Below are 14,281 nucleotides of genomic sequence, written 5' to 3'. Positions count from 1 at the left end.
CCCAAAGGCTTAATATCATGTGAAAGCCACCACAGCTTATGGTGGCTTGTGCTTTCCAAGGCAGCAGCTGGTTCTATACCTGTGGTCCCTTGAACTGAGGCTAGAACTGGAGCAGTGGGGATGCAAGGAGCAACCTCCTGGGATAGTGCAGTGTGGCACAGGGCAGCAGGGCACAGCCATTCTTTCCTCCTAGGCCTCTTGGCCTGTCATAAGAGGGGCTGCCTCACAAATCTCTGAAATGCCTTCAAGGCCTTTTCCCCTTTGTTTTGACTAGCAGGACCTAGCTCACTTTTATTCATGCAAATCTCTCTAGCAAGTGGTTGCTCCACAGCCTGCTTGGATTCTTTCCCTGAAAATGGCCTTTTCTTTTCTACCACTTGGCTAGGCTGCAGATATTTCAAACTTTTACACTCTGCTTCCCTTTTAAATATAAGTTCCAACTTAAGTCATTTATTTGCTCCCAAATCTGAGCATAGGTTGTTAGAAGCAGTCAGGCCATATCTTGGATGCTTTGCTGCTTAGAAATTTCTTCCACCAGATACCCTAAGTCATCATTCTTGAGTTCCACAGATCCCTAGGACATGAACACAATGCAACCAAGTTTTTTGCTAGGGTGTAACCAAGATGACCTTTACTCCATTCCCCAATACGTTCCTCATTTCCATCTGAGACCTAGTCAGCCTGGACTTTACTGTCCAAATCACTATCAGTATTGTGGTCACAATCATTTAACCAGTCTCTAAGGAGTTCCAAGCATTCCCTCATCTTCCTGTCTTCTTTTGAGCCCTCCAAACTCCTCCATCCTCTGCACATTATCAAGTTCCAAAGGTGTGTCCACATTTCAGGTATCTTTATAGCAATGCTCCACTCCTCAGTACAAATTTTCTGTGTTAGGCTATTCTTGGGTTTCTATAAAGAAATACTCGCCAGGCATGGTGACTCATGCCTGTAATCCCAGCACTTTGGGAGGCCAACGTGGGTGGATCACCTGAGGTCAGGAGTTTGAGACCAGCCTGACCAACATGGTGAAACCCTGTCTCTACTAAAAATACAAAAATTAGCTGGGCATGGTGGAGTGTGCCTGTAATCCAAGCTACTTGGGAGGCTGAGGCAGGAGAATTGCTTGAACCCAAGAATGAGCTGAGATTGTGCCATTGCACTCCAGCCTGGACAAAAAGAGCAAAACAAACAAACAAACAAACAAAAAACAGAGAAATATCTAAGGCTGGGTAATTTATAAATAAAAGAGGTTTAATTGGCTCACAGTTCTGCAGGCTGTACAAGGATGGTCCCAGTATCTGCTCAACTTCTGGGGAGGCCCTCAAGAAGCTTACAATCTATGGCAGAAGGTGAAGTGGGAGCAGGCACATCACATGACAAGAGTGGGAGCAGGAGAGAGAGGGGTGAAGTGACACATGCTTTTAAACAACCAGATCTCGCATGAACTCACTCATCAGCAAGGAGATAGTGCTAAATCATTCATGAGAGATCAGCTCCCACGATCCAAACACAACTCACTTCCAACACTGAGGACTACAATTTGACATGAAATTTGGAGGGGACAAATATCAAAACCATATTACACTCCATTAATAGCCACCCACTCTATTAAATGTATGAACTTAGACAAGCCACCTTTAAAACCTTTCTTTACATATACATGTGTTCACAAACAATATATAATATTGCTTTGGAAGGGCATTTAAAAAACCCCATGTAAATACTATCATACTGTATATTTTATTCTGTTGCCTCTTCTAGTTCGATCAAGACTGTTTTTGAGATTTGCATTAAATTATTTAACTCTATTCATTTTAACTGCTGTTAAATTTTATCTTCATTTTTAAAATTTGTTTTCAGACTAATGCAACTTGTTGCTATCCTTTCGCTATTATAAACAAGGAGGCACGGTGGCTCACGCCTGTAATCCCAGCAGTTTGGGAGGCCGAGACGGGCGGATCACGAGGTCAGGAGATCGAGACCATCCCGGCTAACATGGTGAAAACCCCATCTCTACTAAAAATATTAAAAATTAGCCAGGCATGGTGGCGGCGCCTGTAGTCCCAGCTACTGGGGAGGCTGAGGCAGGAGAATGGCGTGAACCCAGGAGGCGGAGCTTGCAGTGAGCCGAGATCAAGCCACTGCACTCCAGCCTGGGCGACAGAGTGAGACTCCGTCTCAAAAAAAAAAAAAAAAAAAAAAAAAAATTAGGTAATGAATATCTTCATCCCTGTATCTTTACTAGGGTTTCTATGCAGAAGTGGTTTGCTGGTTGGTAGGGATAACATTGTTTTTCAAACTTTTTTATTGTGACCTATGATAATAAACACATTTTACATCACAATCTCCACATACACAAGTAAAACAAAAGTTTCATGAAATAGCCCTTATTTTTATTACTAGAAATGTATTCTGATGTGTTTTATTCTATTTCATTCAACTTCCTTTTTAAAATGTTAATTACAACTCACAAATTGGTTTTACAACATAGTGATGGGTCATGACCTACAATTTGAAAAATGATGGATTAAAATATATTTGGTTTCACTAAATGCTTTGAAATTACTCTTTAGGGTAGATACACTAATTTACAAGACACATTATCATTGCCCTACACACTAACCAACACCTGGTTTTATATTTTTTTCTTTTTGCCAGTCTGATGAGTATAAAGCAGCAAGTCATTGTTATTTTAATTTTTCTTTCTTTAATTACTAATAAGTTGAGCTTCTCTTTATATGTTTATTCACTAACTGAGTTTCTCAGAGAGTGAGTTTGCCTATTTTTTGTATTGGGTTGCCAGGTTTTTTCTCGCTGATTTACTGCTGAGTTTCTTATATAATTTAGATTTTAAGTCCTTTGATTGTTGTTGAAAATATACTGTAAATACCTTTCCTAATCTGTTAATCATTTGTTAGCTTTGTCTGTGTTGTCATTTATAGAACAGAAAACCACCAGTTTCTATATGGTTTGGACTTTTTGTCTCTTACTTAAGAAATGTTTCACTAACCCAGTGTCATAAAGATTTGCCTATAAACGTTTTAGCTTCTTAAACTAGCTGAAGTTTGTTTTATATGGTGTGAGATAGGATCTATTTTTATTTTTTCCATACAACCAGGTATTTTCCCCAACACCATTAAAATAATCCGTCTTTTCCTCACTGATTTCTGTTGTCAATTCTATCACATACCAAATATCCACATGCACAGTTCTGTTTCTGGATTCTTCTCTTTTGTCCCGTTAGTCCACATCTGGTAGGGTGATCCCCTATCTCTGCTCTTATTTTTGAGAATAGTTCTTTTAGCTATTCATGGAACTTTATTCTTCCATGCAAACTTCATTTTTTGCTTATTTAATTCCTCTCCCCCAAATATTAATAACATGAATTGACACCATTACACTGCTATTTCTTACCGTCTACAAACAGTACATTTCTTCATTTACCCAGGTCTTCTTTTGTCTCCTTTGGTAGGTTTTCTCTGACATGTTTGGTTAATTCTAGATAATTCATTTTCTTAACCTTCTTTTTTTTCTCCTTTAAAAAATAATCTCCAGGCCAGGCGCGGTGGCTTAAGCCTGTAATCCCAGCACTTTGGGAGGCCGAGACGGGCGGATCACGAGGTCAGGAGATCAAGACCATCCTGGCTAACACGATGAAACCCCGTCTCTACTAAAAAAAAAAAAAAAAAAAAAAAAAAAAAAAAAAAAAAAAAAAAAATCTCCAATTTAATAGGAGGAAATAGTATCTTCTTCCAAAACAGCCAAGTTTTATTAGTTTTTTGTTTGTCTGTTTGTTTTTTTTAGTAGAGATGGGGGTTTCACCATGTTAACCAGGCTGGTCTCGAACTCCTGACCTCAAGTGATCTGCCTGCCTCAGCCTCCCAAAGTGCTGGGGTTATAGGCGTGAACCACCATGCCAAGCAAATTATTATTATTTTTTTAGAAGTCAGGATCTTGCTCTGTTGCCCAAGCTGGAGTGCAGTGGTGTGATCATAGCTCACTGCAGCCTTCGATTCCTGGATGACTCAAAGGATCCTCCCACCTCAGCCTCCCGAGAAGCTGGGACTACAGGCATGAGCCATCACTCCTGGAGAATTTATTTAATTTTTTTTATTTTTTATTTTTTATTTTTTTTAGAAAGAGGGTCTCATTATGTTACTGTGGCTGGTCTCGAACTCCTGGGTTCAAGTGATCCTCCTGCTTAAGCCTCCCAAAGTACTGGAATTACAGATGTGAGCCACAGTGCCTGACTCTCAGCCAAGTTTTCAATACCCTTCCCTTCATGACACTGCCTCCTGGATCACTTCTTTAGCAAGAGATGACCCCAAAAATCCAGACCCTACCCAAACCAAACAGAACCAGTAAGGCACTAGTCAGATGGGCACCTACAGAAGGTGCTAAAGCATCTCTGGGACTCTAAAAGAATTTTAGAAATAAAATGACATGGAGAAAACTATATTAACCTGACTTTCTCAAGGCTATCACCATATGTATTTGAAGGTGATATAGTTGACTCTTGTACTTTGTGGGGGTTAGGGGCGCCAACCCCCATGCACTCGAAAATCCAAGGATAACTTAACTTCCCCTAAACTCCTATTAACTACCAATAGCCTACTGCTGACCACAAGCCTTATTGAGAACGTAGACAGTCAATTAACACATATTTTGTATGTTATATGTATCACATACTATATTCTTATAGTAAGCTAGAGAAAAGACAATGAGCCGGGCACCAAGGCTCATGCCTGCAATCTCAACACTTTGGGAGGCTGAGGCAGGCCGATCCCTTGAGTCCAGGAGCTTGAGACCAGCCTGGGCAACGTGACAAAACCCTGTCTCTATAAAAAATACAAAAAAATTAGCTGAGCATGGTGGCGGGCGCCTGTAGTTCCAGCTACATAGGAGGCTGAGGTGGGAGGATCGCTTAAACCCAGGTAGGTCAAGGATGCAGTGAGCAGAGATCATGCCACTGCACTCCTGTCTAGACAACAGAGTGAAACCCTGATTCAAAAAAAAAAAAAGAAAGAAAGAAAAAAGAAAACCATGAGAGACAAAATATATTTACCATACTGTACTTATTGAAACCATAAGTTTATGTTATTGATTTACAAGATGAATTGTCTGCCTGAAAAAGGCAGGCAACCTAAGCTGCAGGCCTCAACCTATCATACATATCAAGCAATTCCACTCTTTCTTATAATGTCACAATTTTTCTTCACTTCTTGGGAGTACTTCTTGCATCACTGGTAGCACTTGTTATGGGTCCCATGATGTCATTCAAGGTTTATGGCATTGCACTAAACACAGCGAAAAATACCTAAGAACGTTATGAGATCACTTTTTACTGCCACAGGCAATTTACTGGAGAGATGAACTGCTCGTGCAGAGATGGTTAGCGGCACACAGCATCTTAAGTGGAAACTTGCAACCCTTGAGCTCACAGCAATAGCAATAGGAGGTGGCTATGAAATTATTACAGTAGTACAGTATGTACTACAGTTTTTTGTTTGTACTTTTTTTGAGACAGGGTCTTGCTCTGTTGCACAGGCTGGAGTGCAGTGGTGTGTTCATAGTTTACTGCAGAGTCGAATTCCTGGGCTCTAGTGATCCTCCCACCTCTGCCTCCTGAGTAGTTAGGACTATAGTCATATGTCACTACACTTGGCTATTTTTTTAACTATAGCTAATTTTACGCAATTATGAGTTAATACTGCATCTTCACATTTGTTGACATTTCTCTTAACTGTGAATGGCGCCATGCACCATCTGTTTGTGTGTAAGTTTTGATGAATTTTAACTTTTTATAATAGATGTGTGTATATTTTATGGTAGTAAATGAAAACAATAGATAAGTATTTGCATATTTTCATACGTTGATGACATATGATATTTCCTTTTTCCTTTTCTTGATATTTCTAGGGTATGTTTCATCTGTGGGTTTTTTCAAATTGTCACAAATCTTCAAAAACACTTCAATATATTTATTGAAAAAAATCTGCCCATAAATAGACCTACACAGTTCAAACCTGTGTTGTTCAGGGGTTAAGTATACTTTTAAAATAAATACTTGGAGTATTAGGAGAAGGGAGGATGATGTTAAACTGCCTTCTAGAAAGACAGCTATGCTTAACTACAGGACTCTAATTTCTTTAAGCCAGTAATGCAAGTTTGGGGCCAGAGCTGAATTGCTTGTAATAGATGATGCAAAGTATTGTCACAAGAGGTCTTCCTTCCCAGTTGTTGCTTCATGCATGACCCAGCTTCTCTTCTAAACAAATGTTGAGCAAACATTTATTTAAAGGAAAAAGTGACACTGATTTCTTAGTTGCTCTGGGCATCTGTATATCTCAGGTTGGCAAGGGGTCTTGGCAAGAATGGAGCAGAAGCCCAAACCTAGATGAGCCATCAAATCAGGCAGACACCAAGGTGACAATTTGGGGCAGGGATCAAGGTCAAAGCCCTGTCACAGGAACTGTGGAACAGACTTCTTGAATTGGGTAGTGGTCCAGTTATTGAAAGACCAGCCCACATCCCAAAAGAAAAAACAGTAAAAGATCTGACTAGGCAAATTTCCAAATGAAGAAAAACAAATGGCCAATATGAAAAAAGGAAGTGTTCAGCCTCATTAGAAAGTAAAACAACAAAGGGTATTTTTTTCCTTGTCTGATTGGCAAAGTTTCTTTTTTCTTTTCCTTCCTTCCTTCCTTCCCTCCCTCCCTCCCTCCCTCCTTCCCTCCTTCCCTCTCTCCTTTCCTTCCTCCCTTCCGTCCCTCCTTCCTTCCCTTTCTCCCTCCTTCCCTTCCCTTCTCCTTCCTTCCTTCCTTCTTTCCTTCCTTCCCTCCTTCCCTCCCTCCCTCCCTCTCTCCTTCCTTCCCTCCTTCCCTCCCTCCCTCTCTCCTTCCTTCTCTCCTTCCCTCCCTCCCTCCCTCTCTCCTTCCTTCCTTCCTTCCTTCCTTCCTTCCTTCCTTCCTTCCTTCCTTCCTTCCTTCCCTCCTTCCTTCCTTCCCTCCCTCCTTCCTTCCTTCCTTCCTTCCTTCCTTCCTTCCTTCCTTCCTTCCTTCCCTCCTTCCTTCCTTCCTTCCTTCCTTCCCTCCTTCCTTCCTTCCTTCCTTCCCTCCTTCCTTCCGAAACTCATTGTTGAGGGAGTGGTGAAACGGTATTCTCAAGCACAGCTGGTAGTTGTGTGAGTTGACACAGCTTTTCTGGAGGGCAATTTGGCAGACTGTATTTAAAAATTCTAAAGACAAGCACTCTTTTTGATCCAGCAATTCTACTTCTACGAATTTCTCCTAAGGAAATAATTAGAAGTGAACACAAAGATGAATAATAGCAGCTCAACATTTACAGGGTGTTCACTCTGTGCAGACAGTATGCTAAGCACTTAGACTTAGCTCATTTAGCCCTTATAGCAACATGCAATGTGAGGAGTATTGTCAAGTCCATTTTTAGGTGGGGAAACTGAGTCCCAAGGAGGTGGTGTAAGTTGATTAAGTTCAAGTAGCTGATAAGTGACAGGATGCTCAAATCCTGATCTCTTTAACTCCAAAACCCATTCTCTGAACCACCTTGTTATCCTATCCTCTGGAACACTGGGTGTAAAAAAGATGCTCTACATAGTCCCGTTTAAAATGGCAAAAATTCTGAAATAAGCTAAATGTGCAAGAATTGGGGAACATTAAATAAATCATGTAGGATCATATGATAAAATACATAGTCATTAAAATAAGTTCTGAAACAACAATGACACCGGGAAATGTTCATGATATATCAAATGGGGAAAATGATGTATAATAGTTATGTCCCATTTTAATTTTAAAAATGCATATGTGCTATTTTTATGAAGTTTAAAAATAGGAAAGACCAGGGTGTCATGATCAAGGTTGGAGGGGAAAGAGGTTGTCAATTGGAAAGCCTGCTGGGTTGCATGGATGTATACATACGCAAAAATTAAGCCAGTTGTACAGTTAAAATTTGTGTGTTTTATACAAGTTTATGTAAGTTATATCTCACTTTAAAAATACATAAATGCATAGAAAAAGCCCTGGCCAAAAAAAAAAAAAAATTAGCAGTGATTGTTGCTAAGTATAATTTTCATTTTATTCTTTATACTATTCTGTGTATGTATGGGCTTTTAAATTTTTTTGTTTTTTAGTTTTTGGGGGTTTTCTTTAAAGATGGGGGCTTGCTATGTTACCTAGGCTGGACTCGAACTCCTGGGCTCAAGCAATCCTGCCTCAGCCTCCTGAGTACCTAGGATTACAGGCACGTACCACCATGCCTGGCCTTCTGTGCTTTCCTTCCCCTGCATTCCCCATCCCTTCAATGAGCCTGTATTATCTTATTCTTGGGGGCTGGGGGAGAACATGCACATGACGGCCAGGCTGTAGTCCAGACCTAGAACCCTGGGGGTGGCAGAGCTTTTCAAGGACTCCAGTGCTGGGCACCAACCTGAGTCTGATCTTGCAGGCACAACACCGTGGTTCCAAGGAAGCAGAGAAAGGTGGAGAGAAGTTCAGTGGCCAGCCCTGTTTGGAGGTAAATGTGAGTGAGAGTCCCTGAGTAGCCTTAGATGAACAAGAAGCAACACCCTTAAGATAAGTGCCTCCGACTTTAAAATTCAACTGGGCAAAGGCTGCATGTAGCCATCCTGGCCACTGAGCCGTCGTGGTCACAGCAACAATTCATTGTTCAGCTGCCAGTTGGATGCCTTGTTGCTCACTGGTGATGACACCAGGTCTCCAGGGAGCACACTGGCTGTCCATCAGAAGCCTTTTTCTGGCAGCAGTGAGCCATCTCTGCCTCCTCTCTCTTTTAAAGGGGCGGCTTCTGCCTGGGCAAGGGAACTAGGTTTGGGCCACCTTGATTCTTTCTTTCCATTTCAAGTGTAATTCCAGGGCGGTGGAGAAATTAGAGAAGTACAAGGTAGGTTACTGTGGGTGTTTCTCAAGATCCCAGCTTCAGCTCACTCCTGACAATAAAATCTTGCCAACCAAGACGTGGATCAAAATAAAGATGGATCTAAAAATTAAAATCCGGTGGATATAAAAAAATTTCACTAAATGTTTCTAGTGGATCTAAAAAAATTACATTTTAAAAATCTTTGTTATATAAAATTGCTGGTAAATACTAAACAGGCTTAAATATAAAATGAGGAAAAATAACTGAGAATTATCAGTTATTTCCATCTTCCTTACTAAGAAATACTAATTTGATTGAAGCCATCAAATGTGCCTAGTTAAAAAAAAAATTCCACATTTCTTAGCTTCTGTTGCAGCTAGGGGTGGCATATAACACAGTTATGGTCAATGAAATACAGACTAGGAATTCACAGAAAACTTTCCTTTCCTGATTTAGTCATTCTCTCCTTTTTCCTGGGTGGAGTAAGAACATGATGGCTGGAGCTGCAGCAGCTGTTTTGCAATCATAAGGAAAATCCCAGGAGAATTAACAGCCCCTTCAACCGTGATATCTTTGAAGCACTGAAATGGTGACGGCAACTGCCTAACTCTTCACTACTTGTTTATTTAAGACACTAGCTTCTCAGGCTTTCTGTAATTCATGGCTAAAAGCAATCTTTTTTTTTTTTTTTTTTTTTTTTGAGATGGAATTTCCGTCTTGTTGCCCAAGCTGGAGTGCAATGGTGTAATCTCGGCTCACTGCAACCTATGACTCCCGAGTTCAAGCAATTCTCCTGCCTCAGCCTCCTGAGTAGCTAGGATTACAGGTACGTGCCACCAGGCCCAGCTAATTTTTTGTATTTTTAGTAGAAATGGAGCTTAACCATGTTAGCCAGGCTGGTCTCAAACTCCTGACCTCAGGTGATCTGCCCACCTTGGCCTCACAAAGTGCTGGGATTACAGGCGTGAGCCACCACGCCCAGCCTAAAAGCAGTCTTTAACTGATTCACTCCATTAAAGTAAAAATAACAACACAGTAAAAGTAGCAACATAAAACAGGAAGTTAGGGGAGAAAAGATGGAAAAGTATAACAGTGCCAGTGTTTTATTGCATGTAGTCACCATCTAAAATTGATATATATGGCTAAAAACAACAATGTCTGCAACCTCTTAATGTTTTCAGGAAGGATCTTTAAGGGGCTCATATATTTCTTTTGGTGGAAAAATTGCTATCTAAAGTTCATAAATTCTTTCTTTGCATTTGTTTCTAAAATTCCATTAAATTCAAGTAAAATAAATGAAATACCCTTCAAAACTTAAGAAGAGTATTATAATATCAAATAATTTTTAGAAATTATTTCTGATTACCTGTCTGTATCGATGCATTGAAAGATGTGTGGAGTGGTGTTCATCTCATATGAATTATGTTCATTTCTGGCTTTTTATTTTTGTTTTTAAACTTTTAATCTTGAAATGATTGTAGATTTACAGAAAAGTTGTAAAGATGGGACAGAAAGTTCTGATTTCCTCCTCACTCAACTTCCTCTAATGTCAACATCTTATGCAATCATGCTACATGTATAAAAATTAAGACATTAACTTGGTAATTATTATAGTATGATGCTGTTAACTACAATGAGTACTTCATTCAGATTTTCTAATTTTTCCACTGATGTCTTTTTTGTGTTCTACTTTGCAAACCAGAATACCACATTGCGTTTAGGTATCACATCTCCTTTGTCTCCTCTGGCCTATGACAGTTTCTTGGTTTTTCCTTTCCTTTCAAAACCTTGACACTTTTGAAAAGTGGTGGTCAGATACTTTTAGAATGTCCCTGAATTTTGACGTGTTTGGTGTTTTGTCATGATTTGACTGAGGTTTTAGGCTTTGGGGAAGAAAACCACAGAAGTGATGTGTCTTATCATCCCATTCATTACATGAAAGGGCACGTGATCTCCACATGACTTCTCACTGGTGATGTTGACCTTGATCATTTGACTTTTTTACTTTATTCTTTGTACTTTTTAAATATTGCTTTAATTCCTTATAATGAGTATGTCAAAAAAGGGAATTTGGAAGTGCTACATATACTGAAGAACTCCACAAATGTGAGGGTTAAATTTTTTATTTGAAAGACAGGATTGATGTCCAAGGCTTGGCTGAAAGAGGGAGGAGAAGATAAGTATAGCTACGACATCAATGTTTAATTGCCTGGAGGCCAGCCAGGGTGGCAGGGAAAGATGAAGATGACTTTGAGATTTATGTAACTGCTAGCAGAGCAAAGAGTTAGGGTCTCATACAAATATTTCTTAATATTGATACATTTCCCTTTAGCCTATCCCTGGGTGAGATTGGGGGTTACCCCACTGGCCAAGTTGGAAATGGCATAACAGCAGAGAGCTAATTCTGTTGCAAAAGCGAATGGGCATGGGAACTAATGTTGACTAAGCACCAGGTATGTTCCAAGTGCTTGACTAAATCATCACAACTCTGCCTGCTAAGTATGCTGGTCATCTCCATTTTATGGGGAAATGGAGACTCAGAGAAGTAAAGTAACTTGCCTAAAGCCACTTGGCCAGTTAACCATCAAATGTCTATCAGGCAATGTACCAGGCAGGCACAGGAAAGTTACTGTTTGAATCTAGATCTCTGTGACATTAAAGCCACACTCTTCCCCCTACCCTCTACTTATACACACTTTACACCACCTGCTTCCCAGGAAGGCCTGCAGACACGTACAGGAATCCCAATCATGGGGAAAGAAGATGAGCTTCTGCGACTATTCCAATCCATAAGATTTTTCAAATTCTTCACAATCTCTGTCTCATAGATCAGAGAGATCCATGAAACCCCAGGTCAAGATCCCACTACCCTCTGAACGATTTGGACAGCTATTCTCTGCAATCAGATGGAAGAAAGGGCTTGGGGTAGCTGGAACAGCCTTCCCTTATCCCTGCTCTTGACAAGACCATAGGATGCAAGGAGAAACAAAGAAAGAGATGGCGAGAGGTGGCAGGGAAAAAGAGAGGCGGGGAGAGAGAAACTGTTTAGTTTTGGATTCCTTATTCCAGTTAGCCCTAAGGCCAGCTCCCAGTCCCTCCTAAGGATGGATTTGAGCCAAATAGAAACCCCTTTTTATTAAAGCTAGTTCAAATTTGGTTTCTTTAACTTGAAACCAATGTGGACACATGGACGGGGCCCCAGTATCATTTACTATCTGGTGGTAACCATGTCGCTGCTGATTTTTGTGGTGAAACTGATGAGGTGGAGAAGCAGTTCACCTTTGGCTGGTGCTGCTACTGTTGTTGCTGCCACTGCCAGCAATATGGGGCTTGGTGGTGGTGGTGGTGACCTGTGGTGGTGCTTGTGAGTGTGACGATTATTGGAGGGGCTAGGGATTATGGGTACCAAAATTCCTTGGCAGAGATGCTGGTTATTGGAGGGGCTAAAGATCATGGGTACCAGCACCCCTATTCAAGGTTTGTCTCTTTCTTTTATGCTTTGTATTTCTACAATGGCCCTGGGGAGTGAAATGACTTAGAATTTCATCTTGTCAAGACTGGTAGATGAAAACAAGACTGAAGAATTAATGTGCATTCATTCCACCAGTTAAGTCCTGTTGTATGTATTTTTTAACAATGCATGCATTCCCTGGGGCTGTAATTTATTCTACTTGCCATGATGTCATGGTTCACTACGAAAAGTAGGAGCATGGTGACTTCAGACTTCTCAACACATTAAACCTATGAGCAGAGTGTAACCCGCCAACGTTGTGCCCGGAAGTCCTGAAGACTTCTGGGATGGACTCATCCTGCATCAACGAGCCTAGTTGTTTTCAGCTAAAGCTTGTGAGTATGAGGGTACAGGGACTGTGCTTGTGAGTAAGCAGGCCGGCGTGCTGCTGGGGGTGCATCAGGTAGAGAGACTATAGCGTGTGCATCTGTTCCTCTCTCTCAACGTCTGCCCGAATCTCCTTCACCCTCCCCGGAGTGAAGCAGTGAGGCAGGAGCAATGCTCACATTTCACTCCAAGCACCTACCTCGTTATATTTTCAGCAAAATAGCTTTCTACCTAAGAAGTATTCTGGGACAAATGTAAAGTTTATTCATCCATTCAATTAATGTCAGTGATGAGCCATGCCCTTGTCTAGGTGCTGGGGGTGTAAGAGTGGAAGGAAGGAACCCACAAATCCCTGCTCTTATACAGCTGACACTCTAGTGGATTTAAACATGTCTCATTCTCATCACACATAGGTGAGGAAACTGAGGTTAATTGACTTAACCAAGGACAAACAGTAAAGGGCAGAGCTAAGATTTTAAGTAAGGTCAGTCTGATCCCAAAACCCATGCACCTGACCAACTCTATTATCTTCAGTGAACATTTTTTAAAAATTTGTACTGACCAACATCTTCTCACCATTCTTCAGGTACTAGAAACCTCCATTACTTCTGGTAAACCACTCTTTCCAATCTCCAAGATCATCTAGAAAAACTCCAGTAAAGGCATCCTATCCTCCTTCAACTGAAGAATGGGTACATAACCCAAATGTCATTCCAATGCCAGTTTCTGCTATCAAGACCTCCTGGATGTATGACTTTTTTTTGTTCTCAAGTAGATTTTTCAGCTTTGCCTATGATTCTGTAAGCCATCCCATATTTTTCCAATAAACCTTTTTTTATCCAGTTATACAGAGTTCACTTCTGTTGCATGTAACCAAAGAACGAAACTAACACATCATCCCTGCACCCTCTAGGTCTTAATTTGACCCAAAGCAAGTTCTGTTATCTACTAACTAGAAAGTAGTGCACCCACCTCACAAGTAGGAAATCTTGTTTGCTTGAGCCAGGCCTGCCGACATCCCTGGCTTCTGGCCCCTTGTTCAGACCCTAGCCTTCCAGGAAAAGCTTCCCTACTCTGCACTGGGGCTGCCAGACTTGCAGATGCTGCACACTCAGCAAAAGCAGTGGAGGAGCCTGAGCTATATTTGAACTTCTCTGAAAGCACACAGACGCAGCCCCCTGTGCTCTGGCTGGCCGAGGGGACTGATAATTAACAGTACTCTTGTTCAGAGCACAAATGGAACAGGTGATGGGTCAGCAAGTTCAGAATCAGAGCCACAGCCAATGTCTCCATCCCCAAGTCTATTTTTGGGTCACCACAGATGCTTATTAACACCACATATCAGGGCTACAGGACAGACAAGAGACTTGTCTTGGGGAACTTGTCAGTCAAAATTACATTGAGTTGTATGTAACAAGTCTGACCAGATACAGTTTTTTTCCCCTCACCTAACAAGAAGTTCAGTGGTAGGCAGTCCAGGCGGGTACAGAGGCTCAAAGAAATCCTTAAGGGTTGAAGCTCTTTTTATCTTCCTGATCTGCTATC

General features: G+C 41.0%; 1 long non-coding RNA gene across 5 annotated transcripts in view; it reads left to right on the top strand.

Annotated features, from left to right (window-relative positions):
- The window catches only part of LOC105496414 (uncharacterized), a 28,079-nt gene extending 14,497 nt beyond the window's left edge, over positions 1-13,582 (top strand). For 2 of the 5 annotated variants that reach the window (XR_011613317.1, XR_011613314.1), the window contains 3 exons: positions 8,467-9,487; positions 9,602-9,724; positions 12,601-13,582. This is a non-coding gene — a long non-coding RNA (uncharacterized lncRNA). Of the gene's footprint in view, positions 1-1,860; positions 1,967-8,466; positions 9,488-9,601; positions 9,725-12,600 lie in introns of all 5 variants that reach the window. The other 3 variants (XR_003021455.2, XR_011613315.1, XR_011613316.1) reach the window with 3 other exon arrangements.
- Positions 13,583-14,281: the final 699 nt, after the last annotated feature.

The sequence above is a fragment of the Macaca nemestrina genome, chromosome 15 (genome assembly GCF_043159975.1).
Source record: "Macaca nemestrina isolate mMacNem1 chromosome 15, mMacNem.hap1, whole genome shotgun sequence".
Classification (NCBI taxonomy): Eukaryota; Metazoa; Chordata; class Mammalia; order Primates; family Cercopithecidae; genus Macaca; species Macaca nemestrina.
This window is presented reverse-complemented; position numbering and strand designations above follow the sequence as displayed.